This window comes from Lethenteron reissneri, chromosome 35 (genome assembly GCF_015708825.2).
Source record: "Lethenteron reissneri isolate LAM-NWPU_2019-01 chromosome 35, ASM1570882v1, whole genome shotgun sequence".
Taxonomy (NCBI): domain Eukaryota; kingdom Metazoa; phylum Chordata; class Hyperoartia; order Petromyzontiformes; family Petromyzontidae; genus Lethenteron; species Lethenteron reissneri.
Window position 1 is genome coordinate 6,542,506 of NC_083813.1, and position 7,866 is coordinate 6,550,371.

The 7,866-nt window shown below is 45.3% G+C and overlaps 1 protein-coding gene across 1 annotated transcript in view; it reads right to left on the bottom strand.

Annotated features, from left to right (window-relative positions):
• Nucleotides 1-6,251, bottom strand: part of LOC133350765 (coiled-coil domain-containing protein 102A-like) — an 81,073-nt gene extending 74,822 nt beyond the window's left edge. Inside the window, exon 1 of the mRNA XM_061565486.1 lies at nt 5,666-6,251. The gene's annotated coding sequence lies outside the window, so the exon portion shown is untranslated. The remainder of the gene's footprint in view (nt 1-5,665) is intronic.
• Nucleotides 6,252-7,866: the final 1,615 nt, after the last annotated feature.

Consider the following 7,866-nt stretch of genomic DNA (forward strand, 5'->3'; position numbering starts at 1 on the left):
TCAAATGATTTCAACCGCTGTGATCGCTATAGACTCAGCGTAGCCTGGAAGCGTATTATTAAGTAATACACAACACATATTGCAATTCCTTACAGGTGAGTCACATGCTAAGTGGTTGATTACTGATCTATTACATAATTGCATACACCCCCACCGCCGCCTCTGATCTCGAATCCTGATGGGGTTCAACAATGATGACATCATCCTGCACTATTTAAGACCGGAAGCAGGTGGACGGCTTCACCATTCTGGCAAATCGCCCGAAGATGCTGGATATAATTTCCAGCGAAACGGCGTGCTCAAATGGCAAATGTTTGTGGAATCACTTTCAACAGTACTCTATAAATCAGGCACAATGGCTTATGCATGACAATACTATATCCACAAAGCTGTGTCTTCAACAACAAAAATAACCGGAATTCCAGAATGCTTTGTTTGTCAAGATGACATTGCCATGCTTCTACACATTCTGCACACATTCTCATGATGGACATGGGCTCAAAAGAGCCGAGATTGTGGAATGTTTTATTTGGACAACAGACAACAAGGCACAATATAGGTTTTTGGGTTAGTTCGCGTAAATATAAATGCGTCAAAACCAGCCACCACTCGACACCGCCAATTAGTAAGGTTTGTTACGTAAACAAAACATGCCAATTCGTTGCTAGTTCAGCATACCGGTGTGGTGGCAGGCTTATCGACACACTTATATTTACGCGATCGAACCCAAACACCTTATGGATAAAATCGGTTGCGAAAGCTGTATATCTACGTAATCCTATTTTGAACTGACACAATTTATATAAATCTGGCTGTTGAATTGCCTTCTCTCTCCAGCTAACGTCTCGAATATTGCTCATGTCTCAACATTTCTGAATATTCCAGTGATAATAAGAGGCAACGATGTTAGGAGCCCAACACATTCGCCATATGAAGCACCTCCCCCCATCTGTGAGCACGCTGAAAACAAACCCAGCTGAGACCTGGAATCTCTGCCCATCGCACCTCTCAGCCAACCTTAAGTATGCACTAGCACATTGTGGATAATGCTCAGCCTAGGGACAAACAAGCCACACTGAGTCGTCAGATTCTTTTTCAGGAGGGTTCTGCATTTGGGTTTTTATTTTAAGACTAGCTGTACTACCCGGCTTCGCCCGGGACTTGTATCCACCACGGCCGACCGCCTTTGTCTCCCCAGTGGCAATGTTAATACGCTACAGCAGTTACTCGTTTGAGGCAGAGTCGACCTAGGGGAGGTTCAAATAATCGTCACCGGTGGTGGCCGTGAGCGGGAATGGAACTGGGTTCGCCGGGTTGGTAGCGCAGCGTAGCGTTAAGCACTACACCCACCGCTCCTCACACACCACACACGCACAGACACACACACAGACACACACACAGACACACGCAGACACACACAGACAGACACACACACACAGACACACAGACAGCACGCTAACCACTACACTACCGCTCCCCACACACCACACACGCACACACACAGACACACACACAGACACACACACAGACACACACACACAGACACACACACACAGGCAGCACGCTAAGCACTACACTACTGTTCCCCCTACACAACACACGCGCGTCCATAGGTACACATACACGCGCTTGCTGCAGACACACACGACTTTCAGGGTGCGTACGGCAGTAAACGACTGAAATAATAAAGCGGCAATGCTGCGCAAGGAACGCCTTAGACCTGCAACACATTTGTGTAATGCGAGCGTAAACACACAAATACATACAAACACATACACAATACACACACACATACATGCAGACACACAGACAGACACATAACACACATACATACACAGAAACACATACACACACATACATAGACACACACATACATACACACAAGCACATGCACACACGTACATACACACATACATACAGACACGCAGACATACACATAAAGACATAGAAAAAAACCCACATACATACACACACACATACATACACACAAACACATACACACATACATACACACATACATATACACACACATACATACACACAGACATACACATAAACACATACACACATACACATGACCCGGCTTCGCCCGGGACTTGGATCCACGATGCCCGGCCGCCTTTGTCTCCCCAGTGACGATGTTCACACACGACAGCAGTTACGCGTTTGAGGCTGAGTGGACCTAGGGGAGGGCCAGGTCCGTTTCAAATAATCGTCAGCGGTGGTGGGCGTGAGTTGGAATCGAACTGGGGTCGCTCAACCAGCTTAATGACTATTTGTACAAAGAACATATAAAGAATCGATTATAATAAGCAGGCTACAGTCCACATTGTAGACTGCCAGTACACGCAGTCAGCATCATAAGCAGGCTAGAGTGTAGATGATAGAGTGGCAGTACGCTCACCGAGCTTAATAAGCAGGCTACAGTCTACATGATAGACTGGCAGTACGCTGACCCAGCTTAATGACTATTTGTACAGTGAACATTTAAGTAATCGATTGTTGGCGCGTTGGGTTTAAAAGTAATATTAATTGCACACATTGTGTTGGGGGTGGAGTGAAGAGTAGGAAAAACTTTGATGAATTTACCTCAGAGTGGCGTGGTGGGTGTCGAGGCCTAGTAGCGTGCAGAGCCTGCGGCCTCGCCAAAATTGTCCACCCGGCAGAGGCAGGGTACGGGTGGCGTGCCTTCCCCCCCCCTCAGCGCTCCAACAATACTGTGTAATGGCTATTATTTAATTATTTACGGAGCCTATTAAAGTGGCGAAGGCGTGGCTAGCCGTTGGCAGGGGCAACCGCCGTCCAATGAAACTGCAGCCCTTGGCGAAGGCGTCGCTAGCCGTTGGCAGGTCCAATGAAAGCGGAGAAGGCGTCGCTAGCCGTTGCCAGGGGCAACCGCCGTCCAATGAAAGTGCGTATGGTCCGAAATCCACACACACACACACACAGACGGACAGACAGACATGCACGATTTTATATATATAGATGTTTTCAGCCAATTTACGACGAGTGTTTATAATTACACATGTGGTAGGAAACGGGAGCAACCGGAGAAAACCCACGTATGCGAGGGGGCAACACTCTATCCCCATACAGATGGAGACAGATGGCGATTAGTCCACGTGCTGTACCGTCTTCCCCTGACGAGCCAGGGTATGGGACCTCGATGTAAACGTAAAGGGAGTTCACAACATCTGTGTGAACCACCAAATCTCGCTACCTCCACAGTTCTGGGTAACAGGCCACGTGCATAGTCATCACTGCCTGGCTTGGTGTCTGAGTGGAGTTTTAGTGGCTTATTTAAGTCTTGAGTGAAAAGGTAAATGACAGCTCTATGTAATGTAATCAATATCCACGGTGTAATACTTTACGTCCGTGGAATAGTGTGCGTGTTACCAAAGGTTCCAGTTTTGTTGCCAGAAAAAGGGGAAAAACCTATTCTTATGTTACAAATTGTTTCATTATTGATAATACCTGTGCTGAAATAAAGTTTGCAAAGTCATTCGCACTGAATGACTGGAATTTGTATTGTCACTATGAATATAGCAGGTGTTAGATTGGAAAACTGTGAGTTTTTTTAAAAACTCGTTTAGGGTAATCGTAATTCTCGCCTGAAATGGAAAGCTAATCCTTGTGCTGTAACCGTTTTAAAATTCAGTATACATACAGGGTAGTTCATACGTTAATTGCCCCAAGTGGGCAACATCCAAGCCTTGGATGGCGAAATATCATATGCCTCATCCCATATAGGACGGTCTTTTAGTGTAATGTCCACCACTGGCTATTATCGTAATCACGTGGTGTAATGCGGCAGTTTCTCTGTAAGCAAGCGTTTATATTTTATGGCACATAATGAGTTTTTACACGTTTTCAAATGAACAAAAACACAAGTTGCCTTTAAAAAAAAAATCTAATTTACCTTTATTAACTTAATGGCTTGCACATGTTTACGAGGGCAGTAGGAAATATTGCTTATATGTAGTTGTACCGCTGTAGCATGCTAAATTGAGATTCTACGTGGAATTAATTAGGAGGGGGGGGGGTGAAACACGCGTTTTAAGATACTTTAATTCCATATCGATTTGAAAATGCAATTATTTTCTTTGCAAGCTGTGCATAGTTAACGGTATCTTTAGAATGCAAGATAACCAGACCCACAACGAATGCATAATTTCTGCTTTAATTGAAAACAAAACCTCTCCTATGTTTCTTGAGTAATGAAAGATGAAAGTAGCGAACTCTCTTCGTGGAATGTCGTCATAATGGACCGATAAATAAATGTAATTTGAACAACAAACACGGGCCCAATTTCTTTCGGGGGTGGGGGGGGGGGACCGCTTGATTATTCCATAGCATGCGTGCGCATTATTAGCTTCAGTGACAGGACTATGCTAATCACATTCCCGTAATTAAAAGCAGGTGTTTGTATAATAAATCCAAGGATGGAGCATTCAAGGTACATTCAGGTGAGTGTGTTCAGCGTTCTTATGAATGTGCTTTATATTAAAGGACATTCTAAATTAAAATGATCATATTAAACGAGGGAGGCGGAAGGACATCGTTTTAAAGTTGAACAGTCAATTTCCCAAGTTTATTATACAAGTCATGCAGGATGAAGAGTATTTGTAGAATATACTCAACAGTGACTGGCTTTGCAATTTGAAAGCATCGACTACTTTATTGGTGAAAACCTATTAAAGGAAGATCTTAGCACAGCATGCTGCTGCTGCTGCTCATGATAAGTAAAAACAGACTGGATATAACAGGGATAGATAAATACAATTCTGCCAATTTTTTCCCATTAAAGTCAGAATGCAGCAGACATGAAAGGCATTACGTTTATCCACCCAGCCAGCACCTTGATATGTGCTGCCAAAACACCGAAACGCAATGTTCAACTGAAGAAAATCTTTCTTGGCATCAGACATTTTCATTTCTTCCAGCTGAATATAATTATCTTCAATGAATATCGCTACAAGCTGAAAACGGGAATCCATATTTTTTGGCGTATCACTCTGAACTGTTATATCATCCCTCAAATGTGAATGCTACCAGGTATACGTGAGTGTATATGTGGAGTGTGTGCATATGCATTGTTCACATTCCATTCAACAACGTTTAAAGTCATACTTGAAACATTGCAATAAGCATTGCCATCAACTCTGAGTTCAACAGTTATGCCTGCTGAACATACAACCTTTGTTGCAACTTTCTGAATTTAGAACCCAAAATCATAACTAAAGCTTAACACAAATTAGCATTGGGGGCTTTACTGACTTGAAAATCGACCGCACTTGCCAAAGCGAGTTGAAAGTTTTCAACAAAACCAATAACAACGTAAAGCCTATTTGAAAGCGGTAGTCGTAAACAAAAAAGTTAAGCGTGTGTCGACAAAGTTACTGGCAAGCAGTATGGGTCATGTGGAGGAGGAGGGGGGGGACCAGAGGGGATGAGCGAGAGAGCGGAGAAAGCGCATGACGGATGCATTCACAGTTGCACGCCTTTTTCGCAAGACACTCTTTGCTACCCGCGACTGCGTCGGGTCGCCGGGGGGGGGTGGTGGGGAAGAATCGGCCCGGGAAAAGTCGCGGCGGTGTGGGAGAGGAGAAGAGAAGAGATGAGAGAGAGAGAAGGAACAAAAAAACGACATTGTCAAAAAGTTTACCGCTTCATTTTTCATCGATCCCAAGGGAGACGGCGTGCGGTCAGTACAGCGGCGCAGATCACACGGATCGCGGGAGGTTGGGAGGAGATGCGCGCGGCGCGGTGGCCGGGCCAGGGAGAGCCGTGGGCCTCTGCTACTGCCGCCACCGTCGCTGCTGCTGCTGTTCCTGATGCTGCTGCTGCTGCTGTTCCTGATGCTGCTGCTGCTGTTGTTCCTGATGCTGCTGATGCTGCTGTGCGCGCACGGCCGAATCGCTCAAAGGCACCCCCGCCCGCACTGCTGGCACGCCGGGGGTGGTGGTGGGGGGGACGAGTTGGAGGGCGACCTGGGGGTGGTGGTGATGGAGGAGCAGTCGTTATCCTGCTCGTACCCTATTCCCCTCCCAACACCACCTCCTCCTCCTGCTGCTGCTGCTGCTTCGTCTTCTTCCCCCCCCTCCTCTTGTTTGTTTTCAGTGGCAGCCTCCCACGCGATCCGACAGGTTGCCTGCAGGAGCAGGACGAACGGGCGATGATGTGCTGGGAGTGCCCTTTGCCTGCCAGTTGAAGGCAGGGGGTGAGAGAGAGAAGCGTGGTGTGTGCGCGTGTTTGAGAGAGAGAGGAGTTAGGTGCTCGCTAACAGCACTTGCTCCAAGTCTGTTTAGGGTATAACGGGGTGGGGGGGGGGGATCTATGTCTTTGTTTTTGAGATCTGAGTGGCGGTGGTGGGGGGGGGGGGGGTTCAGTGCCGAGAACTGTGGGGATTTAGGAAGTTGTGGCGGTGGTGGTGGTGGGGTTGGGTAGGGCACAAGAAGGGTGATGGGATTTTGGTGCGGGTCTTGCTGCCCTGGCAACGCATGACTACAGGCAGCTGCGAGGTCCATTGTCCGTGGTGGAGGTCGTTCTCTCCACGGCCACAGCAAATGTGCCTGCCCCATTCAGTGCGCGCTATAACTGTGACAAGCAGATAAACAACCGTGCTGGATTTTTTTTCTATTTAAAGCTTTCGTGACTGCAGGGATTCATCTTCTTGGTTCTTTCGGTAAAGTCACGCAGAAGGGAAACAATAAAATAATAAAAACTAAACATAACAAAATTATTCTCACGACGTTTCGGCCACAATGCTAGCAGCCGTCCTCAGGTGAAGAAGAGGACGGCTGCTTGCGTTGTGGCCGAAACGTCGTGAGAATAATTTTGTTATGTTTTGTTTTTATTATTTAATTGTTTCTTTTCTGCGTGACTTTACCGAAAGAACCAAGAAGATGAACCGTGCTGGACTGTCAAATATATATATATATATACATTACGGTTATTCAGTTATCCGGAAAAGATTCCAATTTACAGATGTTACATATCTTGAAAACAATATATCTGTAAGTGATCAAAATACAAAAATATGTTTCCGGATTAAAAATGTAACCACCGTTTTAATCTTTCAATATATGTAGAATATATATTTATACTTACGCGATCTAACCCAAAAACCTTTTATGAATAAAATTGGTCGCGAAAGTTTACGTGTTAAACTGATGCATAGAACCGACTGCAATTTACACTTTGTCGAATTGGCAAGTTACAATACAACTTTACTTGTTTAAAACTATTGGGGTTTGTTTCGTCCATATGAAGGCCAGCGCATATCAGTCTTCACTAAAGTGCACCGTTGTTTTCAAACATGTTATTGCTGTGCTTCTTAGCCTTGTTCTTAATGATGCCATCACCACCTTTCCACAGTTCAATAGAGTGCCGCTGAAGCAAGACCAAACGCATGCCATTGTCACTGCATGTACTGAACCCGGCTAAGCACTCCTCTGTGTTGTTTCATTACAGGTCTTGGTTCCAATCCGTGATGTGCTTTGAATTATTGTTTACTCTCCCAGAGCTTCAAAGTGGTGTGTGCCAAGAACGGTATGAGTATTTATTTTATCCGCTAAGATGCCACTCGCACTGCTGCAAATGGAATTGTGGATGTTGACATTTCTTATTGTAAAACAAAGCTGGAACTTTGTCAAATAACCACGGGTGCTTCTCCCCTCCTGCTTGCGTCTCTGATTTTCCACACGAATATTACTACCGTGGAATTGAATAATGCCGTGTACCTCACATCTCGCAGGCCCCATTCGTGTCCACGTTGCTTTGAATTTTCATTGTTGGCACGCACTGCTTGGAAAAAAATAGTAAACCCATTGGGATTCATGGACTGTATATTTCCAAAAAAAAATC